Source organism: Falco punctatus (genome assembly GCF_963210335.1).
Source record: "Falco punctatus genome assembly, chromosome: 3".
Lineage (NCBI taxonomy): Eukaryota > Metazoa > Chordata > Aves > Falconiformes > Falconidae > Falco > Falco punctatus.
The window spans coordinates 882,391-895,925 of NC_137582.1; the positions used below are offsets into that span (position 1 = coordinate 882,391).

At 41.6% G+C, this 13,535-nt stretch overlaps 1 protein-coding gene across 1 annotated transcript in view; it reads right to left on the reverse strand.

Annotated features, from left to right (window-relative positions):
• The window catches only part of LOC308059897 (uncharacterized protein), a 77,534-nt gene that overhangs the window by 43,952 nt on the left and 20,047 nt on the right, over window positions 1–13,535 (reverse strand). The gene's annotated exons all lie outside the window — the stretch shown is intronic.

Below are 13,535 nucleotides of genomic sequence, written 5' to 3' on the forward strand. Positions count from 1 at the left end.
CAAATGAATATTTAATTAACGCCTATACATATTCGTTACCTAAACCCCGCTTCGTATATTAATTAGCTTATCAGTCCTTTGCCTGGAATGTGGTGGTCTTGCAGGTTTGTAGGTGATTCATGTTCTTGTGACCATCCGGATCTTCTCCAGCAAGGAGACTTAGCACTCCCTCCCTCTAGATAGCATTGGAATATCTCTCATCCTTTTCTCATTCTTTTTTAAATAGCCCCTTTGTTAGAGGAAGAAGGGCAGGTGTCTCCCCGTCTCCCCTTTGTTAGAGAAAGAAGGGCAGGCGTCTCCCCGTCTCCCCTTTGTTAGAGGAAGAAGGGCAGGCATCTCCTCAAAAACTGTAGTTGTCTCCTCAGAGCTGTGTGCCTATGTGACCAGACACCGCACCCATGACCAGTCACCATACCCACATTCCTAGGCAGACATATACAATCACAATCGATGTCCATTGTCCCCATTTCACACTATTTCTCCATATCACTCTTCCCCTCAAGACCTGCCAGTGTGCTATGATTATTTCCTTGAAGAGCTACCATTTGGAGTCAAATTGTGGAGAAATATTCAAACTTTTCCTTGAATGTTCTTCCCTGATGAATACTGAGAAAGTTCTAGTTATCTGTGCAGGAACAGAACCAAATATCTTTAAACAGTTTAAAAAAATAACAATTAAACAATCATTTTTCTTGTTATTTTTTCAGTGGCAGATATGTTCTGAAAGCCTCCAAACAAGTTCCGCTACTCCAACAAGTACTTAATTTTCTTAAAAGCATCTGAAGGAAAATATCATAAACCTTTTATCAAAATTGGCAGGGTGTTTTTTCAGTGCCAAAGATCCACAGCAGATATTTAGATATGTCAGAAGAAAAGAGATAAAGGTGTCTTGCTTCAGGCTGTAGGATAGCTTACATTTTCTTCTAATATATATTTTTGAAATAGATTTAAGGTCAAGCCTGCCTTCTAGCAGGACCTATTCAAGATTCATCATAGTTATTAAAGACACTGCAATTAGTAAAAACTATCCAATGACTTCTCAATAATGAATGCTGTACCACTTATCTAAAGGATGACACACCTATGTTTAGTTAAAAGTCGGGAAATGTCCAAGGACCCTTATTGCCACATGACGGATGCACAGACTGCTAAGTCCTTGGGTTGGTTATCTTTAGAAGGGACATTTTGTCTTAGATTCCTGTGGTACATGCGATGTGGCGAAGATGGAGACTTTAAACATGACCACTAAGGAATAGAGTCTGCGTAGAGACAACTCCTCAAGGACATTGCGCAGGCATGAGATATGTAAATGGAGTCTCAGAATTGTAATGAATATATAAACAATTTCTTGGAAAACTAATGAGTAGGTCTGAGTAGCTTGTATAAAGGGGGGACTGAAAAGCCCCCTCGGTGTGCATGACTTTGGTGGAGCGCTCCCCCATGCACCCAGCGCTGCTGAATAAGGATAACCTCCGCCCGCCTGCATATTGCCGATTGATTCTTCAAATCACTTCTAAGAAATCAATGAGGGGCTTTAGACCAGTTCATAACATACAAACACATTCCCCACCGGTGATTTCAGCAGTGAGACCAAGGACTCTATTTAACACTGTCCCAGGCCAGCAGTTCCTTCCAGATCAGCACAAAACATACGTGTGGCATAGATAAAGGGCATTTTCCAGCTATGCTTTTAAACAATCTTTTCCTGCTCAAAGCTTAGAATGAAGCTTCCACTCTCATCCTGCTCAGTCTGGCAGCCACTTAAAACTTTTTTGCCCCAAATTCTTCTATTCTTTTAGGTCTTTTGATTCTGAATCCCTGTTCTCCTTTTATATTCTTCTATTCATTGCTTCAACAAGCTGTCACTAACCTCTCCTGTATTCACTAAGATTTTTGTGGATGCTGTATCTGTAAGAAACAATTGTTGTCTACCTCTATTTCAAACTGGATTTCTCTCCAAAATGTCTTGGCCCGTCTGTTCAACGTGTGAAAGTATGACGCACACATGAAGCTCAACACAACTAGGGCAGTGTATCTGATTAATTTTCTTTCCTAACCATTACCCTGTCTCTGCTCCCAGTCCTTCATATTACCAGACCTATCTCCAAAGCTAGAAGCAGATGTGAAACCATGACGGCTACACAGATACAAGGCCAGCTATCCATCACGTAACCAGCAGCACATGCTACCACATGCTTAATAGCCTTCACTGTCTTTCCTCTTACGGCCTCGTGTTTCATGTCCTATAAAGAGGTTGTCTCCCTACTACAGTTGACCAGTTTTATCACATTTCCAACTGCGCCTATTGATCAATCTTTCCGTACTGTCCTTCCCCCTTTTGGAGAGAACTCCTCAGAAACATTCCCTAGATCACTTCATTAGCAAGCTTAACATTTCCCTTTAAATATCCACTCTGACATCTAATTTGTTTTGCACAAAGAAAATGCATTGATAGCAGGCTGCTGTGTGCTTGTACCACACCTAATGGACAGACCAACCTGTGCTTTCTCTGCACTCCATCAACAGCATATACATTTGTACTATAAAATCTTGATAATAAGAACAAACTGACTTTGTGATTTCACACTGTAACGTGAAGGTCATGATTCATGACAGACTCCTGAATTTGTTGGCAAAAATGTTTCTAATAAAATAATAGCTAACCAACCTTCCAACCAGTAAAGACAAGTGACTCCTCTTAAAGAATTAAAAGTAAAGTTTCAACTTAACACGTCCATTCCAAGATATTACAGTAGAAACCCTCTTATATCACACACACTTGCACAGCCCTTAACATTCAAGGAGTGGCACTGTCATCTTTGTCATGCATGCATTCAAGTTTTGGAGCTATCGAATAATAATGCAAATGATAGAAATCACAGAGGAGGGGAAAGGAAGGAAATGGGAAAGCTATTAATAGCTTTCTTCCAGGTGCCAGAGCATTTCATTCCATTAGTTTCAGCAGGACTTTTGAAAATCTAGTGCTTTAAAAAAGGCAATAAAATATTTAGTGGTGATTGAAAACTTGTCTACCTCTATATGGACACAGATAGATTCCTAATCTGTTCCTAAACTCAATCTTTTTGAAGTAGAACATACACCTTTTGTAAATTTATGCAAAGAAAAAATGCCTTATAGAAAGAGTAAGAACACATAAAATCATTTTGATTATATTTCTGGCTGTGCTGTGGACTGAATGCATGACCTACTGTAAAGTCTATAAAATCAATTTTCAAACCTTTGGCTTGAGGATACACAGCACCAGTTGAAGACAACAAAAGTTATGTTTAAAAATTCTGAATCCTTGGCTTTTTTTATTCTTAAGATCTGACACAGTTCAGCAATGTCATAGGAAAGCTTTAAAGTAAACAGATCATAAGTTGCAAAGAGATATGCAGCCCAGATTATGTTACATTACTACTAATTTAATCACAAAATTAATTACCGCAACAAGTGAAATAAACATCATCTCAGAAGTATTGATGAGGGAAGAAAGGAATAAAGGTATTAAAATAACCATTGTGCTTCAGTGACTATACTTGTCTAGTGCTTGGATACTACAAGAGTATTTTGGAAAACTATTGTTTACCCACTTTTCCTTCCACCACATTGCGTTCTTCCAAGATTAACAAACACAGACCTGGCTACACTTACCCTGTATCATTGGCATAGGGGTCCGGGAGGAGCCCTGACAGCAAATGCATTCAGCGAATTCTAAACTCAGCATCAGAACAGCACATGCTGCTTATCTCATGTTGATGTCAGTATCTAGAAGAGGGGAAAATGAAGGGCAAAAATACTGGCTTTTTACAAGACACTTCTCTGACATCAAGGTGCACATTCGGAGTCAGCGGGAACAAAGTCCTGAGCAGTGATGAGATAGAAAAAAGAAACGGTGGGAGAAAGTAAGAAAGAACAGGACAACTTTTGGACATAAGCTAATTGCAGAAGTTAAATAGGTTAAAACTCCTGTTTTATTATTACAAAAATAGTACTGTACACCATTGGGGGTGTGCGTGTGTGTAAAAGAAATCACTCAGTAAGCCTGCTGAGCACAAGCTGCAACAACTCTAAATACCAACTCTAAGTAAATATGCCTCACTTCCCATTTTTGAAGAAGAGATTTCCTATTTTTTTCATAATAATTGTTGGTACTAAGTTGGCAGCGTTCAGAAGTTTGTTAACCCATGGCAGGCACAGCCTGGCTGACAGCACGACAACCTGAAATGTCAGAAGCCAGTGTGCTACATAGTCTTGCAATTATACCTCACAGTGGTTTCCTCATGTTCAGTGCTGTCGCAAGTAATTTCCATAAATCGATGCAATTCCTCTGTGTTCAGTTTGATTTCTAAAGAAATTCTGAAGTGAAAATTTGAAAATTTTTTTAATCCTCTCCACAGCTGAAACAATGGATTTGCTCACCACCCTCCTTTTTTGGTTGTCATTATCACCCTGTATGCTAGACAGTTGCTGATAGTTATGGAATTACTTCTCCTTGTTTATGTAACTCCTACTTGGGTCATTCATTCAGCTCAGCTTCAGCTGTCTCATTAATGTAATTTCTGATGAGCCTTCTTCATGTGAACGTGTTCTACCGATGGCCACTCAAGCAGAATATAAAAATAAATTTAGTCTTACTTCATATGTATTTATATAAATGTATTTATTACTAAACTTCAAAGAGTTCTATGCTCAGCATTAGGGACTGCTGACTTTAATTAATTAACATTGATTCATTAATTGTTTACTAGTGTCTCTTTCTTCCCTGAATCCAGGGACTGAAAAGGCCATACATGTAAACAGTAACCTTGCATAACCATCCTGATCAAAATGACACCCTTAAAATGTAAGGAATATGGTCTCTATTTACTCTGTGTTGCTAGTTCTGCAAGGATGATCTCAAAGAAGAAGCTTCCAGAGAGAAAGTCAGACTTCCAGACCTCCCTGATCACTCTACCACTTGCAGAGGGGCTGAAAGGAAGTTTCCTTCAGACATCTGAGTCAATTGTCACATTATCAAAGGCAAGATGTATGTCTCGTTCCCACTTTTCCACCCAAAAATGTTCACTTTCTTGTTTTCCTTAATCCAAAACCAAGAGTGTTGTGGAACAGAATGTACAACATCAGCTGTTCTTGGACTGAAAGCGTAAATCAGAAAAGCTGCTCTAAAGTTAATTTGAATTCAATTTATAAACATTTTAACAAAAGTATTTTTGACTTGAAGTAAAAAGGGAACATTTCAAATACTGATTATTGCAGTCTTTACAAAAGAAGGTTTGAGACACCATAATATTTTACATTAGGACATTCTTTTAAAATCATGTCTTTCATTCATAACAGAACTTTTTTGAAAACTTTGAAAAGGAAATTGAAAGGAAAAAATAGTTACATTGAGTAGTTAAAAGTATTTTAAAGAATGAGCTGACACTACACATCTCTGTTCAGGTGTAAGGACGGAACTGTTCTGGCTAATCCTGAAACTATCTTTTTCCTTCCATTATTTTTCAATTCTACCATCAAATTGAACACATTCCTTTCTTCCTCTTCTACTGCATTGTGCTGTTCCGCTTTTCCAAACTGCAGCAGGGGGAGCTACCAAGAGAATATTTATTTGAGTAAGCTGTTAGACAAAGGAAGGAAGGCAGCAAGAAACAAAGAAGTAATCACTCTCCTGACATTGGTGGCCCCCAAAATGAAATAATAGCATGGACACAACAGAAGTACATTCCGTTATACCTGCCTGGGGATTTCTGATACTTATTTCAGATCAACGTTTTTTAAAGTTATTAATTATATCCCTCTCAGATAACGATGGGAACATCACACCTAAACAAAACTTTTAAATCTGCCTTGACTCTGTTGTATCTAAACATGGGAGCAGATGCCCTTTATTTCATTCATCAGATGTTTCTGGTCAGGAAGCAAGTGGTTCCACCACATTTCTCATGGAGATCTCCTGTACAGAAAGGTTTCAAGAGGCTTGGTATATCTTCAATGCACTGAAATCACTGGGCACACATGGGAGAGCCGATTTGCACACGTACGCATTCAGAAATTATTTTCAGAAAGAGTAACAGAATATTTGAAAGGAAACCTGGGCATTGGCAGCATTGCTTATGAGGAATCACACCTCTAGAAGGATTTGTTAAGAGTCATCCAGAATGACATTCAAGACGCCAGCTAATTAGAACCCATTAATGAGCCATCATACCAAGAGCAAAACAAGTAAAGGACTGCCTGAAAGAAGCAATGGAGCGGTTAGTGGTCCTGACACACAACAAAGCTTCCACATGTCAGGGCCGCTGAAGAACAGCAAACGTTACTGCTCACTGTATCTGTAACCTTTGTGTGACTCCAAGAAACCCATGGCTACTGGTTCACAATAATGCTTAAGCCAGGCAAAAGAGACTGTGAAACCAAATTCTGAGGCTTGCACTTAACGTAAAAATGAGCAAAGGAAAGACAGGTTTTATGTAAGAGAATAAAAAAAAAGATGAAAAGTTTGTCAATGATCTAAGGCCAATCTTACTGTTTCCCAAGGCTGAGATGAGCGTAGCATACTAGGTTGCAACTGCAATCCAAAAGTAAAAATCCAGAAAGAAATTACCGAAAAAAACCTATAAGCTATCAACAAACCATTAGGAAGCTGCTAAGTAAAGTCACCCAGTCCCAACTGTAACTTACATGGGATAGATTACGATCTGTCACGACAGAGAATTCAAAATGACACAAGAAAAACACCTAGACAGAAAATACGTGAAGCCCAGAAGTCAAAGTCAATACAAACAGCACATGGAACTGCACACGCTGTGACAGTGCCAAGAAAAGTAATGCTTTTCTGTACTGTGCAGGCAATCCAATCACCTTGTGCTTTACAAACATTATTCCCTCTATTCTCTCATGTCTGTCTCGGTGTTGTCGACAGTCCTACACAAAAACATATCTTACCTATTTCATCAGCCTCCATCATTTTATGGTAAATATGCTTTAGTTTTCTTTTGAATTGCATCTTTTCCAGGAATTTCTACTCACTCAATCCCCCACAAGTGGGTAATTTTTCATATTACATTCACCTCGATGGTTGTAACTGCACAAGGACCAATAGCCTATCAGTCAACTACAGAAATGAAAATTTTATTCTGTTTAAGGTTAAACCTAAGCAACCAAGGTCTATTGTATAATTGGTCATTATCATGCCCAGTGTCGCAGTGCTCTCCAGACTATCAAGCTGCAACAATGTCTTTTACCATTTCATACCAACACACTCTCCGTGCCAGCCCCTCTGCTGCCTTCTCCTTGTCTCTCTTCATCCAGGGCGTGTGTTCACTCTCCTCTTGCTTTTTTCCTCTCTCCCTTGGCTGCTCTTTCTTCCTTGGCTCTCAACCACTTCACAGAAACAGCCACAGCTGCACTTTATCTACATCAGCCAACGCACCGCCCCTGAAGCCAGCCCACAGTTGTATATTACCAATGCTAATTAACCCAGCTTCATTCCTCTACAGCCCATCATCTTTATAACAATACCATTTTATAACCCATGTGAGATCTATTTCAGAAGTGAGCCCTCAGCTCTAGTGTACACTCAGAAACATTGACTAAAGTCATGGAAATCAACAACTTGACAGAGCAGGCAGAAATACACAATTTGAAAAATATTGTGCTACAGGTTGAAAACATGGAAACTTCCATGCAAGTTTTAAGGAAAAAACCCCATCAACTATGTTGTAGGGATGTCAGACAAAAAGGTGACCTAAAACTTGGAGAGTGGGAGGGTGGGATACGGGTGGGTACAACACATCACTGCAACTGCATGATTTTGGGGTATGAAAAATCCCTTTTTTTGCAGCTCTGCACAAATACTGTATCAACTTCACTCCATGAGAGGTGCAGATATCAAAGTAAAACATTTTTACCGAACGTTTGTTTAAATGAAAACATTGTTTTAAAAAAACCTCTACCAGTCTGTAATTTTTCAAGATGTTTGCTCCCATGATAAAACAACCTTGCAATCTCAGGGGACAAGGCAAAATGTCCTAAAACCCATACCATTCTTCTACCCAAGTCTACCGAACAGGGCGTACATTTCTGTGAAGTCTGCAAGATTAAGTATCCCTCGCCCCCAACCCCAAAACAGCTTTGATTTGCAAGAACACTTAAGCTAATACAAAGTTCCCTTTCCCCTTAGCTCCTTTACTTTTTTAAGAAAATCGACTGCTTTTCCATCAGCTTTTATGCCACTGTCAGCGTATTAAAACAAACGGTATCCTCTGAAAGTAACAAGGTCATCAGTGGGAAAGAAGTAAAATTAGAGATGACAACCCCTCTCCTTGGCCCCCACTGCAACTTTCATTGCAATATCCTGGTGCAAGTATCATGTTCTGTTGTGTTACTTTAGTTTCTGAATATATACGCTAAGGAAAATTGAAATAATAGACAGCATAATTTTATATCAATCAGTCTAGGTCTGTTAAAAAAAACAGAACTCCAAAACCACAAAAGCACACCATAATTTCATATAAATACAGTTCACGTAAAGTCATCCTCAAAACCCATCCGTAATTAGAATTCTCCAAAGCAGTCTAATGTCTTCCTCTATGGTATATTTCTAGTGAAAAACTAAAGAGGTACCGTATAAGAGACTCTTTGAAAGTAAGAGAGAGGGAGACATAAGTAAACCATACTTCCTACGCACCAGAATCAAAAATTAATGTATGTTTTCTCTGCTTGTATTCAGTTTTCATGCCTTACCACTCCCAGGTGTCCTAAATTTTAAGTTATAGAAAACACTATTTCCCCCACTTTTCCTGCTACTACTCAGTTCTTGCGCTAGTCCAGCAGCTCTTATGTTAGTAAAAGCAATTAAGACTGTTGGTTTCCAGGTTGAGATCTTTTACTCCTACTACTTCCCTTCCCAAAGTCCATATGCAAATCACAGATATAACTAACTCTATTTGAAAGGTTGACTTCTAAAACAAAACTGAGAAAAACCCAGCAAATTTTCTTTTGAATACTAAGATCTTAAGAAGGAACAAGTTAATGCTGTTTTTCTAGACTTCGTGAAACAATTCAGTAAACCACTAAAATCTCAACACTCAACACTCTGAGGCAAGTCCCTGGGCCACACAAAGCATGGTGGGTTTAGCAGGGAGCAACACAAGAGCCCTGGTTCTAAACACACTGTGTGGTACACAAAAGCTTGTCATGTAGGCAGTGTGATACGTGTGGGACACCAGTGGTGTTTCATACCTAGCGCTACAAACAACATTATGATCATTCAACCTATTCCAGATTAACCAAACACAAAGAGAGAAGCAAAATCCTAATAACTGGCTTTACAGGGAATTGTCCTTAGAAGTTTGCAGTGCATAGCCTGTGATAAAACTCATTAATTCCATTCAGTGAAGACATGCTCTGTGAAACAAGGACACACCAATTTCAGAAAATCTCCAAGAAAAAGACTTAACATGCAGCTTCTAACACTCATTTCTACGTAAATAGCTACCAAAAGATAAGTCTCTGAAGGGACGAACACTGTGACAAGACTCAGAGAAATGTGACATTTGAGTGTCATTTTCAAAGTTCATTCAGACTATGCAAACGTCTTGTATTTGAACGGTTTGCTCCAAAGCAAACCTCCCCACGAACATGGTGACTTTCAAAAAGTTTATGCTTTAGTAAAGCAAACAACACCTTCAATTTCCTTTGTGTACTATTAATTAGTAGCAAATAAATTATAGTCAGCATTTTCAAAATTCAGAGTACTTGCACTGATCATGGAGTTCTGAAAGGCAGAGATGAAAGAAAAAAAGAGATCTTCTGTCTTAAAAGATTTAAAGTGTGGTTTCTTGCCAAACTGAAATCTAGTTTAGAGCACAGGCCTAAATGCAGTTGCATTGCCCAGCTGAGTGTAACAACCTGTAGTGGTTGGTAAAGAGAATTAATAGCTTGAGGCATGTCAGGATACTGCCTGTCCCATATTACACATAAGTACCAGCAAACCACTGTTAGCTAAAAATAGCTTTTCTAACTGAAGATAGACTCTGTTAGCAATAAATTCTGCCTGACTCATTTCTGCCCGCAGCTGGAGAGCTAGCAAAATCAGAACTGTGCAATAATCTGTGGGGTTTTTTTATTTTAATTATTTTTTCTAAAATAAGGGATCATACCAGTATCCTGAAGGTGAAGTGAATTATTGGCAGTGGAAGTAGTATGGAATGAGTTTTGAGTAGCTGGCTGGAGAAAGCAGCCATGAGGAAAGGTCTGACTGATTGAAGAAAATCCCTGTGAACATCATCCAACATGTCTGAATAAAAGGGTTTCCCCATAAAAATCTACATTCATTAAGCCATCTCACAGAACACCTGTGCCTAAGCAAACACAACAGCCATAGCAGTGTGAATTCTGTTCCCTCCTCATTTTAATGCGGTGTTGCAGTGAATGAAGAGATGGGATGCTGCTTGATGCAAGCAAATGTCAGTTTATTGCACACACGAGTTTATATACGTTTTCAGAAGCTGCACGCTTTAAACAGATTGGTTCTTTAAGCTAAGCATTGCATTCTAGGCCATCCCTGATTGGTGCTGAACTACAAACAAAGGACACTTTAAGTAAGTGTTTACATCATCAATTAACAGCAAGGTGTTACCTCTCCTTGGCCCATCTGTGCCTCATTCCCTTATCTTCTCTCGGCCTGGCTCACCCTGTTGGTTGTTATCTGTTCACACTCCTTGTCCTCCCAGGGTTTGTGGCCTACAGGCTCGAGCACGCTCCCCTCAGCTGACTGATGGGTGCTTATGGCCCTGATTTCTAGCCCCTCCTGCACGGTGTTAATAGCAGAGCCTGCTAGAGATCGTATAAGTGCTAATATTGCTAAGCAAAACCACAAAAGAAACAAAAATAAGGTCAAATAATGTGAACCTTGTCACCGTGCAGTGCCAGCTACAGGAATGTGAACTGCACTTTGAGGCAGAAAAATCTTGTATCTCCAGTGCTCCAGAAATGACACCACGTGCTTGCCAGCTTCTCTGACCAGCACCTTCCCAATGTCTCCTGTGGTGCCTGAGGACACATCATGTCACAGCTGATGTGACCCATACAACCCTGCGACTGGCTCTCTGCAGCCCTGCTCCCTCCTGCTTGTGCTCGTGGTGTCTGCAGGAGATTGGCACCTGCCAGCAAAGCAGCAGCAGAGGAAAGTCAGAGGGAACAGCGCATATTAAAACCAATTAATTCTATGGTGGAAAGATTCTAGACAGCACCTTTAATACTAGAAGAAAATTGAAGCTTAAACTGAGCTCTGAAATCCACAATTAAGGTACCTAAAAAACATTTGAGTTTCATAATATTTCATAATATTATGAGGAGTATGACACTGGCACACACTGGGCCTGAACTGAGTATATTAAGATTTCTTTAGTAGAAATACAATACTTGTTCTTTTGTCCGTTTTAGAAATGTTATTATAGAATCATGAAATGGTTTGGGTGGGAAGGGACCTTTAAAGATCATATAGTCCAACCCTCCTGAAACTCTGTAGTGAATAATGAATGCCGTACCACTTATCTAAAGGATGACACACCTACGTTGAGTTAAAAGTCGGGAAATGTCCAAGGACCCTTATTGCCACATGACGGATGCACAGACTGCTAAGTCCTTGGGTGGCTACCTTTAGAAGGGACATTTTGTCTTAGATTCCTGTGGTACATGCGATGTGGCGAAGATGGAGACTTTAAACGTGACCGCTAAGGAATAGAGTCTGCGTAGAGACAACTCCTCGAGGACATTGTGCAGGCACGAGATATGTAAATGAATTCTCAGAATTGTAATGAATATATAAACTATTTCTTGGAAAACTAATGAGTAGGTCTGAGTAGCTTGTATAAAGGGGGGACTGAAAAGTCCCCTCGGCGTGCATGACTTTGGTGGAGCGCTCCCCCATGCACCCAGCGCTGCTGAATAAGGATAACCTCCGCCCGCCTGCATATTGCTGACCGATTCTTCAAATCCCCAGGACAGTTTAAAGTTGCTCTGCAGCTTTAACTAACAGGCCTGGGTTGTCCAACCCAGACAATGGTAACATACGTCCTCGGTCCTTTAAAAATCCCTCTACACAGGAGGGGATATTTTGAGTATTGCAATGGTGGGGAAGCATGTGGGGGTCTCTCTGGGGCAATAGGGCATCCCCCACGTGGGAAAGGGGGACACCGGGCTGGTTGTCCGATCAGCATCAGGGATGGGAGCAGCGCAAGCAAGAAATTATGTCTTGCACCTGGAAAAGCGGCCCAAACCTTGTTTTCACCACGTGGCTGGTACAAACAGATTACTCTGCCCCCCTAAAAGCTCCAGGCTTGGGAGTCATGTGCTTGGGGGTGGGCAGGAGGGGGAATTCCCACTTACCAAGTTATCCCTCCTTGTTGCTGGAGGAGATGGCCATGAAAGCCAAGGAAAACACAACTCTACAAACAAGACAAAGAAATGCAGCAGGGGAATGAGAGAGGAGCCTGGATTTTTGCCTCCAACAACGCCCGTCAGATTTGAAACCACGTGGATGCTTTTCTCTACGGTGGGTGCAGGGGGTTTGGTGGTGGTTTAATCCCTCCTTGGCTGGGAAAACCGGGGAGCAGAGAGGAAACAAAAATCTTAATTTGGTTTTGAAAGAGTGCAAGGGTGGGGAATTATCTCTAAATCCTGCCCTCCCCAACACCCGGGGATTTAACCCCTGCCTCTCCGCTGAAGGAGGGAGCGGAGCTGATTTCTGCAGTCTCCCTGCTCCATCACTTCCCAGCTGGTGGCAGTGGGTGGAAGTTCCCGAGGGAGGCCATGGGACCAAGCCTTGGTGCTGGGGGACACCAAGCAACCTTGCGTTGGCTCTGGGAGCGTTGCAGCTCGGCTGCATATGGGAGGACACAGGAAGGGGTTGGATCAGGTGAGTGCTGAAGGCGAAGGGGAGAAGGGGTTGCTCCAGGAATCCTGGATGCGCTCCGAGCAGGGGCTGGGGCAGAGGGTGCTGGTGTAGGGCAGGCAGAGCCCCGCTGCATTGCCAGGTCCGTCGAGGCACGCAACAGCCCCCTGCCCCGGGGCTCTGTCCGCACCAAATACTGAGGCAGAGACTCCAGGCGATGGGCACAGGGAGGGAGGGAGAGACCGACACGGGGTGCCCTGCCTCCCAGTGCAGCACCAGTCCCTTTACTGGGACCAGCGCAAGGAGCAGAGAGAGGAAGCACCAGTCCCTGCCCTTGCCCTATCCCCATGCATGGGGTTGTGCCACGAGGGGGCATGGGGAGACCAGAGCTGCTCCCAGTTCCTGGCTCTTCCCTGGAGCAGATCTGTCCCAAGAAGGTGGAAAAGGTCTGACAAGGCTGAGCTCTGTCGGGCAAGAGCTAGCTGACCCCTTTTCCTGAGGGGGAAACCCTGCAGAAATGAAGGAGGCTGCTTTTTCCCTTGCACAGATGCCCATGCAAAGGGAACTGCCCAGGATTGCCCAGGATTTATCCCAGCTTTTCCCCCCAGGGAAACAGCTCAGCACCTTCTTCTTC